The sequence below is a fragment of the Bombina bombina genome, chromosome 6 (assembly GCF_027579735.1).
Source record: "Bombina bombina isolate aBomBom1 chromosome 6, aBomBom1.pri, whole genome shotgun sequence".
Classification (NCBI taxonomy): Eukaryota; Metazoa; Chordata; class Amphibia; order Anura; family Bombinatoridae; genus Bombina; species Bombina bombina.
In genome coordinates, this window is record NC_069504.1 from 350,965,946 (window position 1) to 350,982,750 (window position 16,805).

Below are 16,805 nucleotides of genomic sequence, written 5' to 3' on the forward strand. Positions count from 1 at the left end.
CGATTTTTGCCCTCCCTGTACACTACCCATATGTCTCAAACATCACCAGAAACACAATACAGCCACTCTTGTGAAGTTCCTGGAGTGTTCCGGTAGCCATCTCTTTGCGCTCCTAAAGGAATACTTTATCAGTGTTTTTGTATACATCCAACAACAGCTTCGGAGACTGTGGTGACGCACATGTTATTTACTGTTGTTCCAGCTGTGGCAATATCAATTGGCATGAAAAAGTTAAGATTTGTGGGTTGGGGAGCCTATAGCTGTTAAGGTAGGACGTGTGTTTGAGGAGCTCCAGGTCTTACAAGTTACTTTGGAGTTAGTTTTCAACCTTAATTTAATTTTCTTTTTGGGATTCATAGTCACACTTTCTGGGGCTATCCAAGAGGAGCCTGGTAAAAGCAGTAGTAGTCACCCCTTATATCAACGGGTACCGAGACCTGTTTTTTGCCTTTCCAATATTGCGCCGTACCCCAAACTAATCCTGAATGAAAAAAAAATAATTAAAATTTGAACTAGTGACGCACATTTTATGCACGCTGTGGCAATTGCAATTTGCAATAAAAATAATCTGCTAACAACAACCACTACCTACGACCACACCTGACTCCTGAAGTCATGCTTCAGTTATTAAGTCAAGTTAAATAGTTTTTTTTTTTTTTATGCTCAGCAGAGGCTCCAGGACCCTCGACAAAACCAGCAGCAGGAAAGAGGACATATGGCATCCTTTTGAAAAAATGATTATAGGAAAGGCATTGATTTCAGAAACACAGAGATCATTAGTTGCAAACGGTAAATAGAAAAAAAAAATGATTAGACACCCAGTACACTTATTTTTCATTAGGCCTTTTTAATAAGATTAAGAGGCTCCCGGAGCCTCAACAGAAACAACAGCATGAAAAAGTACATATGGCATCCTTGTGAATAATAGATTACAGGAAAGGCATTGATTTTAGAAACCCGTGGATAATTTTTTGCAACCATGAAATCTAAAAAAACATAGATTAGACACCCAGTACACTTCTTTATCCTTAGGCCTTTTAAGCATAGGCTCCAGGACCCTCAACAAAACCAGCAGCAGGAAAGAGGACATATGGCATACTTTTGTAAATTAGATTACAGGAAAGGCATTGATTTTAGAAACACAGAGATCATTTATATGACCCGTGAAATAGAAAAAAAAAATGATTGGACACCCAGTACACTTCTTTATCCTTAGTCCGTTTTAATACGAGGGTCCCGGAGCCTCAACAGAAACAATAGCATGAAAGAGGACATATGTCATCCTTTTGAATAATAGCTTACAGGAAAGCCATTGATTTTAGAATCCCACAGATCATTTATATGACCCGTGAAATATAAAAAAACATTGATTAGACACCCAGTACACTTATTTATCCATAGGCCTTTTTAGCAGAGGCTCCAGGACCCTCAAAAAAAACAAGAGCAGGGAGGTGGGCATAGGAGTACAATGGAGTGTGACAATAATAATGTGAAGGGGAAGATTGCGGAGTTGTGTCATTTTAATTCTGTTATTGTGGGAAATACTAGCAATGACCTTGCTCTGGTGAATCCATATTGCAAATGTGTTTTTTAAGGCACTGTTTGTCTATTTATTGAATATCAGCATTTGGTAATTGAAGCTCAACTTAAGGCTGGTGAGAACCGACCTCTCTTCTGGCTGTTTGCAAATGTTGTTGCTCTGGACAAACATGTGAATAAGGGGCCATCAGCCATATTCTGCACGCAACCCCTTTGATGATTGACGATAAACATGTGTCACCTGCAAGCAGAGCCCGTTACTTCTGTCTAAATCATCTTCCTGCTATGGACAGCCCACTGTTTCCCACAGCAAGTCCGAAGCTTGAACTACAAGATTGTCTTGAGTATGGTAGGAAACCAAAGTTTATTTAATTCTGTACTATCACCACAAAAACTGAACTTCTTGAAGCAACGAAAATGCCAGCAATTTCATGTGCTTATGGATGACAAGGACGTCCTGTACTGTGGTGCACAGAGATGGAGAGGATTTTTGCCCTCCCTGTACACTACCCAGATGTCTACAACATCACCAGAAACACAAGACAGCCACTTTTGTGAAGTTCCTGGAGTGTTCCGGTAGCCATCTCTTTGCGCCCCGAAAGGAATTCTTTATTGTTGTTTTTGTATACATCCGACAATAGATTCGGAGACTGTGGGGACGCACATGTTAGTTACTGTTATTCCAGCTGTGGCAATATCAATTGGCATTAAAAAGGTAAGATTTGGGTGGGCGGAGCCTATACCTGTTGCGGTAGGACGTGTGTTTGAGGAGCTCCAGGTCTTACAATTTACTTAGGAGTAATTTTTCAACCTTAATTTTCTTTTCTTTTTGGGATTCATACTCACACTTTCTGGGGCTATCCAAGAGGAGCCTGGTAAAAGCACTAGTAGTCACCCCTTATATCAACGGGTACCGAGACCTGTTTTTTGCCTTTCCAATATTGCGCCGTACCCCAAACTAATCCAGAATGAAAAAAAAAATATTTAAATTTGGACTAGTGACGCACATTTTATGCACGCTGTGGCAATTGCAATTTGCAATAAAAATAATCTGCTAACAACAACCACTACCTACGACCACACCTGACTCCTGAAGTCATGCTTCAGTTATTAAGTCAAGTTAAATTAATTTTTTTTTCTTTATTATGCGCAGCAGAGGCTCCAGGACCCTCGACAAAACCAGCAGCAGGAAAGAGGACATATGGCATCCTTTTGAAAAAAATGATTATAGGAAAGGCATTGATTTCAGAAACAGAGATCATTAGTTGCAAACGGTAAATCGAAAAAAACATTGATTAGACACCCAGTACACTTCTTTATCCTTAGGCCTTTTTAGCAGAGGCTCCAGGGCCCTCCACAAAACCAGCAGCTTGAAAGAGGACATATGGCATCCTTTAGAAAATTAGATTACAGGAAAGGCATTGATTTTAGAAACACAGAGATCATTAGTTGCAACCATGAAATCACAAAAAACTTTGATTATACACCAAGTACACTTATTTATCCTTAGGCCTTTTTAGCAGAGGCTCCAAGACCCTCCACAAAACCAGCAGCATGAAAGAGGACATATGGCATCCTTTAGAAAATTAGATTACAGGAAAGGCATTGATTTTAGAAACACAGAGATCATTAGTTGCAACCGTGAAATCACAAAAAACTTCGATTATACACCAAGTACACTTATTTATCCTTAGGCCTTTTTAGCAGAGGCTCCAGGACCCTCCACAAAACCAGCAGCATGAAAGAGGACATATGGCATCCTTTAGAAAATTAGATTACAGGAAAGGCATTGATTTTAGAAACACAGAGATCATTAGTTGCAACCGTGAAATCTAAAAAAAAATAGATTATACACCCAGTACACTTATTTATCCTTAGGCCTTTTTAGAAGAGTGTCCTGGAGCCTCAACAGAAAGAACAGCATGAAAGAGGACATATGGCATCCTTTTGAAAAATAGATTACAGGAAAGGCATTGATTTTAGAAAGACAGAAAAAATTTGTTACAAACGGGAAATCTAAAAAAACATTGAATAGACACCCAGTACACTTCTTTATCCTTCGGCCTTTTTTAGCAGAGGCTCCAGGACACTCAACAAAACCAGTAGTAGGAAAGAGGACATATGGCATCCTTTGTGAAAAAAAGATTATAGGAAAGGCATTGATTTTAGAAACCCGGGGATAATTTGTTGCAACCGTGAATTTGAATAAAAAAAATGGTTGGATGGACACCCAGTACAATTCTTTCTCCCTAGGCCTTTTTATAAGAGGGTCCAGGACCCTCAAACAAAACACCAGCAGGAAAGGGGACATATGGCATACTTTTTAACAATAGAGTAAGAGTACAGGAAGGGCATTGATTTTAGAAACCCATAGATAATTTTTTGCAAATGTAAATTTGAATAAAAAAAATGATTCGATGGACACCCAGTACACCACTTTCTCCTTAGGCCTTTTTATAAGAGGGTCCTGGACCCTCAAAAAAAAACACCAGCAGGAAAGAGGACATATGGCATACTTTTGAAAATTAGATTACAGGAAAGGCATTGATTTTAGAAACACAGAGATCAGTTATATGACCCGGGAAATAGAAAAAAAACATTGATTGGACACCCAGTACACTTCTTTATCCTTAGTCCTTTTTATAAGAGTGTCCCGGAGCCTCAACAGAAAGAACAGCATGAAATAGGACATATGGCATCCTTTTGAAAAATAGATTACAGGAAAGGCATTGATTTTTGAAAGACAGAAAAAATTTGTTACAACCGTGAAATCTAAAAAAACATTGAATAGACACCCAGTACACTTCTTTATCCTTAGGCCTTTTTAGCAGAGGCTCCAGGACACTCAACAAAACCAGCAGTAGGAAAGAGGACATATGGCATCCTTTGTGAAAAAAAGATTATAGGAAAGGCATTGATTTTAGAAACCCGGGGATAATTTGTTGCAAACGTGAATTTTAATTAAAAAAAATGATTGGATGGACACCCAGTACAATTCTTTATCCATAAGGCCTTTTTATAAGAGGGTCCAGGACCCTCAAACAAAAAACCAGCAGGAAAGATAACTTATGGCATACTTTTGAACAATAGAGTACAGGAAAGGCATAGATTTTAGAAACCCATAGAATTTTTTTTAAAAATGTAAATTTGAATAAAAAAAATGATTCGATGGACAGCCAGTACACCTCTTTCTCCTTAGGCCTTTTTATAAGAGGGTCCTGGACCCTCAAAAAAAACACCAGCAGGAAAGAGGACGTATGGCATCCTTTTGAACAATAGAGTACAGGTACAGCATTGATTTTACAAACCCAGAGATCATTTTGTTCAATTGTTAAATAGAAAAATAAAAATGAGTGGCCAACCAGTACACCTCTTTCTCCTTAGGCCTTTTTATAAGAGGGTCCTGGACACTCAAAAAAAAACACCAGCAGGAAAGAGGACTATGGCATCCTTTTGAACAATAGAGTACAGGTATGGCATTGATTTTACAAAACCAGAGATAATTTTGGTCAAATGAGAAATAGAAAATAAAAATGAGTGGACACCCAGTACACCTCTTTCACCTTAGGCCTTTTTATAAGAGTGTCCAGGACCCTCAAACAAAATACCAGCAGGAAAGAGAACATATGGCATACTTTGGAACAATAGAGTACTGGTACGGCATTGATTTGTGAAACCCACAGATAATTGTTTGTAAAAGTGAAATAGCACCAAAAACCATGCTTGGACTCCCACTCCAGGTCGTTCTCCTTCAGCTTTTTTTATAAGAGGGTCCAGCACCCTCAACAGAAACAACTGCAGGAAACACCACCACATATGCCATCCTTTTGCACAAGCGAGTACAGGTATGGCATCCATTTTAGAAACCCAAAGATAATTGAGAGGAACCAGGAACATTTTTCTAAAAACTGGATAAGGCACCCATTACTACAGGTCGTTCTCCTTCAGCCTTTTTATATCATGGGCCACGACCTGCAACAGGCACAACAGCATGAAACACAACATATGCCACCTTTTTGCACAATAGAGTACAGGTATGTCATAGATTGAACACGGAGATAATTTAGAGCAACCAAGAGACGGATAAAGATGCTTGGTCGGTCCTACTCTTTCAAATTTGTTGCATTTTGCGTTCAATTGAATGGTACACCGGATATGAGTGGTGTGTAAAGTTGTACAATTCATAACAGTTTAATTACTAGTGTTATGTGCATTATTTTTTTTATTTGAGTTTTGTACCCACAGAGATGCAGCAGAGGCCAGAAAAATTAGGAATGTACAAATGACTGAAAAATTGGGGTATTGTTGGAGCAACTGCTGTAGCAGCGCCCAGAAAAATCGTTTGTTTGTAAAACATTTATAAAGTGCCCTAAAAGCTTGTGGCTTGAACACTAGTTGTTGGCGGATAAGTCAAGCAAGTCCTCTGTCTTTATAACCAAAAAAAAAAAGGCCAGCCTGTGTACCAGTTGTAGCCCAAGGCAGCTCATATCATCATCAGTAGTTTTTTATTCAAATGTATCGCCCAATGTCAGTCCCTTCGGGATCCAGCCCTCATTCATTTTTATAAAAGTGAGATAGTCAAGGCTTTTTTGACCTAGGCGACTTCTCTTCTCAGTGACAAAACCTCCTGCTGCACTAAAAGTCCTTTCGGACAGGACACTTGAAGCGGGGCAGGCCAGAAGTTCCATTGCAAATTGGGATAGCTCAGGCCACAAGTCCAGCCTGCACACCCAGTAGTCAAGGGGTCCATCGCTCCTGAGAGTGTTGAGATCCGCAGTTAAAGCTAGGTAGTCTGCTACCTGTCGGTTGAGTCTTTCTCTAAGGCTGGATCCCGAAAGGCTCTGATGGTGCATGGGAGTTAAAAAGGTACGCATGTCCTCCATCAACAAGACGTCAGGAAAGCGCCCGGTCCTTGCCGCCGTGGTCGTGGGAGGAGGAGGATTAATTTCATCTCTTCCCCTGTTACATTCCCGTGGTGCTGTGACATTACCCTTATACGCTGTGTAAAGCATAGTTTTTAATTTATTATGAAAATGCTCCATCCTTTCCGACTTGCGGGAATTTGGTAACATTTCAGGCACTTTATGCTTATACCGGGGGTCGAGGAGCGTGGACACCCAGTACAGGTCATTCTCCTTCAGCTTTTTTATACGAGGGTCCCTCAACAGGCACGACAGCATGAAAGAACCCATTTGAACAAGGTTGGATGCTGAGCTAATCATGTCGCGTTCCTCCTCCTCACTGATCTCACTGATGGTATCTTCTTCCCCCCAGCCACGTACAACACCACGGGTACCAGAGAGGTGACAACAACGAGCACCCTGGGATGACTGTTGTACTCGGTCTTCCTCCTCCTCCCCAAAGCCACATTCCTCCTTTGACTCCTCTTCCTCACAATCCTCTTCCTGCGTTGCCGCAGGTCCAGCAAGCAATGCTGATTCGGCTGTTTGCGGGGGTGATGGTCACCACAACTCTCCCGCTTCCTCTTCACGCTCATCTACTGCCTGATCCAGCACTCTTCGCAGGGCACGCTCCAGGAAGAAAACATGTCGCTGATGGTGCCTTCGGTGCGACTGACAAGGTTTGTCACCTCCTCAAAAGGACGCATGAGCCTACAGGCATTGCGCATGAGCGTTCAGTAATTTGGCAAAAATATCCCCAGCTCCCCAGAGGCTGGCCTAGCACCTCGGTCATACAAATACTCATTAACAGCTTTTTCTTGTTGGAGCAGGCGGTCAAACATTAGGAGTGTTGAATTCCACCGTGTCGGGCTGTCGCAAATCAAGCGCCTCACTGGCAGGTTGTTTCGACGCTGGATATCAGACAAGTGCGCCATGGCCGTGTAGGAACGCCTGAAATGGCCACACACCTTCCTGGCCTGCTTCAGGACGTCCTGTAAGCCTGGGTACTTATGGACAAATCGTTGTACAATCAGATTACACACATGTGCCATGCACGGCACATGTGTCAACTTGCCCAATTTCAATGCCGCCACCAAATTACTTCCATTGTCAGAAACAACCTTGCCAATCTCCAGTTGGTGCGGAGTCAGCCACTGATCCACCTGTGCGTTCAGGGCGGTCAGGAGTGCTGGTGCGGTGTGACTCTCCGCTTTCAGGCAAGTCAACCCCAAGACGGCGTGACACTGCCGTACCCGGGATGTAGCATAGTACCTGGGGAGCTGGGGGGTGCCATAGATGTGGAGCAAGACGCAGAAGTTGAAGAGGACTCAGCCGAGGAAGAGGTTATGGAAGAGGATGGAGTAGGAGGAGTAGAGGAGGTAGCAGCAGGCCTGCCTGCAAGTCGTGGCGGTGTCACCAACTCCTCTGCAGAGCCACGCATTCCATGCTTGTCAGAAGTCAGCAGGTTTACCCAATGTGCAGTGTAGGTGATATACCTGCCCTGACCATGCTTTTCAGACCAGCTATCCGTGGTCATATGGACCCTTGCCCCAACGCTGTGTGCCAGACATGCCATAACTTCCTTTCTCACAACAGAGTACAGGTTTGGGATTGCCTTTTGTGAAAAGAAATTTCTGCCAGGTACCTTCCACTGCGGTGTCCCAATAGATACAAATTTTTTGAAAGCATCAGACTCCACCAGCTTGTATGGTAAAAGCTGGCGGGCTAAGAGTTCAGACAAGCCAGCTGTCAGACGCCGGGCAAGGGGGTGACTTTGAGAAATAGGCTTCTTACGCTCAAACATGTCCTTGATAGACACCTGACTGTGGGCAGATGACCAGGAACTGCTACGTAAAAGAGACTGAGTGGAGGATGGTTGAGAGGGGGCAAGGAGGACAGCACTGGTTGACGTGGCTGAAGATGCTGGAGCAGGAGGAGAAGGGAGGCTTTCACTTTGTGTGCTGCTTCTACTCATGTGTTCTTCCCATCGGCCTTTGTGATGGGAGACCATGTGCCTTCGCAAAGCAGTTGTACCTAGGTAGCTGTTGGACTTCCCACGACTCAGTTTCTTTTGGCACAGGTTGCAAATGGTATCGCTGTTGTCAGAGGCAGACACACAAAAAAAATGCCACACTGCTGAGCTCTGCGATGATGGCATTCTGGTGGTGGCAACAGCATGCGTTGATGGGTGTCGGTGGGCTGTCTGGCTGACCCCTGGTGACGATGCATGCTGTCTGACTGTGCCACTAGCTCCTTGAGACGACCTCCCCGTGCTTCCAAATCGTCTCCTCCTCCTCTCTGTCTCCCCATCTGAACTTTCACCCTCTTCTTCTTCTCTTCTAGCAGGCACCCACGTGACATCCACCAACACATCATCATCAACCGCTTCACTTGTATCTGAAACATCAAGAAAGGAAGCAGCAGCGGGTACAACATCATCATCATCATCACACCGTACCTCCATGTCGGTAATGCTGCCTGAATGAGACTGATCACTATTATCTACATCCTCTGTCAATGATGGTTGCGCATCACTCATTTCTTCAAAATGATGTGTCAATAACTCCTGTGACAGATCAAGTGAAGCGGCTGTGGTGCTAGTGTTGGTGGTGGCGACAGGCGGCGGAGTGGCACTGGTCACTTGAGACCTGCCCAAAGCACAGCTGGACTTAGATGGTGCGTCAAGGTTAGGAGGATGTAATGTCTGGAAAGAAGACAAAAAAATAGAAGTTGGACCACAGCTGCTGATATATAAAATTTGATAGGTTGTTGCTAAGTATGTAGCAGGAAATTACATGAGCATTACCCCGGTGTAACAAGTAAAATCCCAGCACACACACATGAAGCAGTTTGTTATATGATATGCAAGTTGCAGCAGAATTGAACTATGGCTGACGCAGCAAGTATAAAATAAGGGTTTCAGCAGTGTATCTTGCTTCCTTGTAATCACTGGTAGAAAATATGAAAAAACAATATATATATGCGCAAAATGGACATTAATGGCCAAAAAGTAAGGTAACAAAATCAGCGGAGGGTCAGGCAAAACAAAGTGTCAGAAAAAATAGGAACAGGTACTTTCATAAGGAATTAGCACTAAAGACAGATTGACAAAAACTTATGAGAGATCCTCTTAGTAATGGTACCTTTAACGGGCTGTAGTAGAGAGTAAACCGCAGCAGCGGTGTCAGCGGTGAGAGCAGTGAGAGCTGGCTTGTGGCGGCTGAGTACGGCGTGTGACGTCACAGAGGCCAAGTTCCGGATTAGCGAAGTAGGTCTGTGTGGAGTTAGGAAGGCACAGGCTGTCAGTATCCGAACTGAGTGATCACCAAACAGGTTGGGAGGTTTGGGTGGAGCTTGGGTGGACTGAGAATCAATACCAAGCACTGACATAAGGTTGAGGGAGGTATTTAAAGGAATTTGTATTAGAATCTTAAAGGGACAGTAGTATACAATAACGGTGAATTGCATATGTGTGACAGAGGACTAGCAGCGGAAGCTGAAGAAGATTGGGTTTCCTGTGTTAGCCATTCAACTAGGTCCTCCTCAGAAGTTTTTGCATCCCCCCTGGCACCCAGCGTCTGAACAATGTGCATATTTGTAGGGTCTAAAGGAATCACAGCACCACGACCACGACCACGGAACCTGCGGGGTGGCCTGCCTCTGCCTGTCATTTTTTTTTAAATGGACACTAACAATACTATTACACCAATTGAGTGGTGGCACTGTGAAAGTGGGCACAGTATACGCTGTGAGACTGACAACAACAAAAAAGACAGATGTTTTAAAAATCACAAATTGTTAATTTTTTGAAATATTACTAGTACTGTGGCAACAAATATGATTGTTTGGCACTATTTGGCAAATGAGCCTGTCTGGCACACATGCTGGGAGAAAGGAAACTGCAATTCAATGGCACTAGGAGACTGAAGAATCACAGTCAAAACAGTTATGATTAACAAAAATTCCAATCCTGTTACAATAAATATGAGTGGTGGCACTAATTGGCTAGTTGGGACTGGCAGGCAGGCAGGAGGAAAATGCAATTCAAGGGCACTAGTAGACTGCAGATTGACAGTCAAAACAGTGTTGATTGACAAATTTTGCAATACTGTTAAAAGAAATATGATTGCTAGCACTAATTGGATAGTTGGGCCTGGCACACAGGCTGGCAGGCAGTAGAAAAGTGCAATTCAATGGCACAAGCAAAATGAGGATTAAGATCAACAATCAAGATTTTTTTTATTTTAATTAGTAACTATACTGTGACAACAATTAGGATTGGTGTAAATAGTTGGCAAGACGGCCTGGCACAAAAGCATGGCAGGCAGGAGGGAGATGCAATTCAAGGACACTAGGAGACTGATTAATGACAGTCAAAACAGTGATGATTGACAATTTTTGCAATACTGTTAAAAGAAATATGATTGCTGACAACAATTGGCTAGGTGGGCCTGGCTCACAGCAGGCTGCAAGGCAGGAGGAAAGTGCTATTCAATGGCACCAGCAAACTGAGGTTTCAAATCACAGCAACTATTACCAAAAATTTTAATTTTTAATTATTAGAATACTGTCACAACAAATATGATTGGTGTAAATATTTTTTAAGTAGGCCTGGCACACAGGCTTGGAAGGCTGTAGAAAAGTGCTATTCTAGGGCACGAGCAAACTGAGGATTAAGATTATCAACAATAAAGATTTTTTTAATTGTAATTAGTAACTATACTGTGACAAAAAATTAGGATTGGTGTAAATAGTTGGCAAGACGGCCTGGCACAAAAGGATGGCAGGCAGGAGGGAGATGCAATTCAAGGACACTAGGAGACTGATTACTGACAGTCTAAACAGTGATGATTGACAATTTTTGCAATACTGTTAACAGAAATATGATTGCTGACAACAATTGGCTAGATGGGCCTGGCTCACAGCAGGCTGCAAGGCAGGAGGAAAGTGCTATTCAATGGCACCAGCAAACTGAGGATTCAAATCACAGCAACTATTAGCAAAAATTTTAATTTTTAATTATTAGAATACTGTCACAACAAATATGATTGGTGTAAATATTTTTTAAGTAGGCCTGGCACACAGGCTTGGATGGCTGTAGAAAAGTGCAATTCAAAGGCACGAGCAAACTGAGGGTTAAGATCATCAACAATAAAGATTTTTTTAATTGTAATTAGTAACTATACTGTGACAAAATATTTGGATTGGTGTAAATAGTTGGCAAGATGGCCTGGCACAAAAGGATGGCAGGCAGGAGGGAGATGCAATTCAAGGACACTAGGAGACTGATTACTGACAGTCTAAACAGTGATGATTGACAATTTTTGCAATACTGTTAACAGAAATATGATTGCTGACAACAATTGGCTAGGTGGGCCTGGCTCACAGCAGGCTGCAAGGCAGGAGGAAAGTGCTATTCAATGGCACCAGCAAACTGACGATTCAAATCACAGCAACTATTACCAAAAATTTTAATTTTTAATTATTAGAATACTGTCACAACAAATATGATTGGTGTAAATATTTTTTAAGTAGGCCTGGCACACAGGCTTGGAAGGCTGTAGAAAAGTGCAATTCAAAGGCACGAGCAAACTGAGGGTTAAGATCATCAACAATAAAGATTTTTTTAATTGTAATTAGTAACTATACTGTGACAAAAAATTTGGATTGGTGTAAATAGTTGGCAAGACGGCCTGGCACAAAAGGATGGCAGGCAGGAGGGAGATGCAATTCAAGGACACTAGGAGACTTATTACTGACAGTCTAAACAGTGATGATTGACAATTTTTGCAATACTGTTAACAGAAATATGATTGCTGACAACAATTGGCTAGGTGGGCCTGGCTCACAGCAGGCTGCAAGGCAGGAGGAAAGTGCTATTCAATGGCACCAGCAAACTGACGATTCAAATCACAGCAACTATTACCAAAAATTTTAATTTTTAATTATTAGAATACTGTCACAACAAATATGATTGGTGTAAATATTTTTTAAGTAGGCCTGGCACACAGGCTTGGAAGGCTGTAGAAAAGTGAAATTCAAAGGCACGAGCAAACTGAGGATTAAGATCATCAACAATAAAGATTTTTTTAATTTTAATTAGTAACTATACTGTGACAAAAAATTTGGATTGGTGTAAATAGTTGGCAAGACGGCCTGGCACAAAAGGATGGCAGGCAGGAGGGAGATGCAATTCAAGGAAACTAGGAGACTGATTACTGACAGTCTAAACAGTGATGATTGACAATTTTTGCAATACTGTTAACAGAAATATGATTGCTGACAACAATTGGCTAGGTGGGCCTGGCTCACAGCAGGCTGCAAGGCAGGAGGAAAGTGCTATTCAATGGCACCAGCAAACTGACAATTCAAATCACAGCAACTATTACCAAAAATTTTAATTTTTAATTATTAGAATACTGTCACAACAAATATGATTGGTGTAAATATTTTTTAAGTAGGCCTGGCACACAGGCTTGGAAGGCTGTAGAAAAGTGCAATTCAAAGGCACAAGCAAACTGAGGGTTAAGATCATCAACAATAAAGATTTTTTTAATTGTATTTAGTAACTATACTGTGACAAAAAATTTGGATTGGTGTAAATAGTTGGCAAGACGGCCTGGCACAAAAGGATGGCAGGCAGGAGGGAGATGCAATTCAAGGACACTAGGAGACTGATTACTGACAGTCTAAACAGTGATGATTGACAATTTTTGCAATACTGTTAACAGAAATATGATTGCTGACAACAATTGGCTAGGTGGGCCTGGCTCACAGCCGGCTGCAAGGCAGGAGGAAAGTGCTATTCAATGGCACCAGCAAACTGACGATTCAAATCACAGCAACTATTACCAAAAATTTTAATTTTTAATTATTAGAATACTGTCACAACAAATATGATTGGTGTAAATATTTTTTAAGTAGGCCTGGCACACAGGCTTGGAAGGCTGTAGAAAAGTGCAATTCAAAGGCACGAGCAAACTGAGGGTTAAGATCATCAACAATAAAGATTTTTTTAATTTTAATTAGTAACTATACTGTGACAAAAAATTTGGATTGGTGTAAATAGTTGGCAAGATGGTCTGGCACAAAAGGATGGCAGGCAGGAGGGGGATGCAATTCAAGGAAACTAGGAGACTGATTACTGACAGTCTAAACAGTGATGATTGACAATTTTTGAAATACTGTTAACAGAAATATGATTGCTGACAACAATTGGCTAGGTGGGCCTGGCTCACAGCAGGCTGCAAGGCAGGAGGAAAGTGCTATTCAATGGCACCAGCAAACTGACGATTCAAATCACAGCAACTATTACCAAAAATTTTAAATTTTAATTATTAGAATACTGTCACAACAAATATGATTGGTGTAAATATTTTTTAAGTAGGCCTGGCACACAGGCTTGGAAGGCTGTAGAAAAGTGCAATTCAAAGGCACGAGCAAACTGAGGGTTAAGATCATCAACAATAAAGATTTTTTTAATTTTAATTAGTAACTATACTGTGACAAAAAATTAGGATTGGTGTAAATAGTTGGCAAGACGGCCTGGCACAAAAGGATGGCAGGCAGGAGGGAGATGCAATTCAAGGACACTAGGAGACTGATTACTGACAGTCTAAACAGTGATGATTGACAATTTTTGCAATACTGTTAACAGAAATATGATTGCTGACAACAATTGGCTAGGTGGGCCTGGCTCACAGCAGGCTGCAAGGCAGGAGGAAAGTGCTATTCAATGGCACCAGCAAACTGACGATTCAAATCACAGCAACTATTACCAAAAATTAAAATTTTTAATTATTAGAATACTGTCACAACAAATATGATTGGTGTAAATATTTTTTAAGTAGGCCTGGCACACAGGCTTGGAAGGCTGTAGAAAAGTGCAATTCAAAGGCACAAGCAAACTGAGGGTTAAGATCATCAACAATAAAGATTTTTTTAATTGTATTTAGTAACTATACTGTGACAAAAAATTTGGATTGGTGTAAATAGTTGGCAAGACGGCCTGGCACAAAAGGATGGCAGGCAGGAGGGAGATGCAATTCAAGGACACTAGGAGACTGATTACTGACAGTCTAAACAGTGATGATTGACAATTTTTGCAATACTGTTAACAGAAATATGATTGCTGACAACAATTGGCTAGGTGGGCCTGGCTCACAGCCGGCTGCAAGGCAGGAGGAAAGTGCTATTCAATGGCACCAGCAAACTGACGATTCAAATCACAGCAACTATTACCAAAAATTTTAATTTTTAATTATTAGAATACTGTCACAACAAATATGATTGGTGTAAATATTTTTTAAGTAGGCCTGGCACACAGGCTTGGAAGGCTGTAGAAAAGTGCAATTCAAAGGCACGAGCAAACTGAGGGTTAAGATCATCAACAATAAAGATTTTTTTAATTTTAATTAGTAACTATACTGTGACAAAAAATTTGGATTGGTGTAAATAGTTGGCAAGATGGTCTGGCACAAAAGGATGGCAGGCAGGAGGGGGATGCAATTCAAGGAAACTAGGAGACTGATTACTGACAGTCTAAACAGTGATGATTGACAATTTTTGAAATACTGTTAACAGAAATATGATTGCTGACAACAATTGGCTAGGTGGGCCTGGCTCACAGCAGGCTGCAAGGCAGGAGGAAAGTGCTATTCAATGGCACCAGCAAACTGACGATTCAAATCACAGCAACTATTACCAAAAATTTTAAATTTTAATTATTAGAATACTGTCACAACAAATATGATTGGTGTAAATATTTTTTAAGTAGGCCTGGCACACAGGCTTGGAAGGCTGTAGAAAAGTGCAATTCAAAGGCACGAGCAAACTGAGGGTTAAGATCATCAACAATAAAGATTTTTTTAATTTTAATTAGTAACTATACTGTGACAAAAAATTAGGATTGGTGTAAATAGTTGGCAAGACGGCCTGGCACAAAAGGATGGCAGGCAGGAGGGAGATGCAATTCAAGGACACTAGGAGACTGATTACTGACAGTCTAAACAGTGATGATTGACAATTTTTGCAATACTGTTAACAGAAATATGATTGCTGACAACAATTGGCTAGGTGGGCCTGGCTCACAGCAGGCTGCAAGGCAGGAGGAAAGTGCTATTCAATGGCACCAGCAAACTGACGATTCAAATCACAGCAACTATTACCAAAAATTAAAATTTTTAATTATTAGAATACTGTCACAACAAATATGATTGGTGTAAATATTTTTTAAGTAGGCCTGGCACACAGGCTTGGAAGGCTGTAGAAAAGTGCAATTCAAAGGCACGAGCAAACTGAGGGTTAAGATCAACACTAAAAATGTTTTTTATTTAAATTAATAACTATACTGTCTGACTGTGAAAACAATTATGATTGGTGTAAATAGTTGGCTAGACGGCCTGGCACAAAAGGCTGGCAGTGGCAGGCAGGAGGTAAATGAAATTCAATGGCCCTAGGAGACTGAATATTTGCAGTCCAAAAAATTATGTTTTTTTTTATTTTTTATTACTGTTACAAGAATTGTGATTGGTGCCACTAATTGGCTACTTGGGCCTGGCAGACAGGCTGGCAGATATGAGTCGTGGATGGTAGGTAGGGCAGCAATTTAACACAGTATGCTGTGTAAGTGACAAAAACACAGGACTGATAGAAAATTAAGTTACATTACACTAGCAAAATATTTTAAAATTTTAGATTTTAATATTAAAATTATGTTAAGAAGTGCAATGCACATATGACTCTATGAGTGGTCGCACTGGCTGGCTGCTACGTAGGGCAGCAATTATAACAACAGTATGCTGTGTAAGTCAGATAGACAGTTAGACACAGGCCTGATAGAAAATACAATTAGATTACACTAGCATAATGATTTAAAGACTTTTTTTTGGAAATTTAAGAAAAAGGTTAAGCACATACATATGAGTCGTGGCTGATAGCCTTGGAAGGGCAGCTATTAAAAACAGTAGGCTCTGTATGTCGGATACACACACGCCTGATAGAAAATACTATTAGATTACACTAGAAAAATGATTGAAATTATTTTTTGGGGGGGGAATTAAAAAAAGGTTAAACACATATGAGTCGTGGCTCATAGACTAGGGAGGGCAGCAAGTAAACACAGTAGGCTCTCTATGTTAGCAAAACACACAGGCCGGATAGAAAATTATATTAGATTACACTAACAAACAAATTTAAACTTTTTTTTTTTTATATTAAAATTAAGGTGAAAAAAAAATAGATATGAGTGCTGGGTGGCTGCCTGGCACAGACCAATTAACCAAAAGACTGAAAAAAAAGAGGTATATCAATGCTGAGTGAGCCTGACAGACACAGGCATGATAGTAAATTTAATTAGATTACACT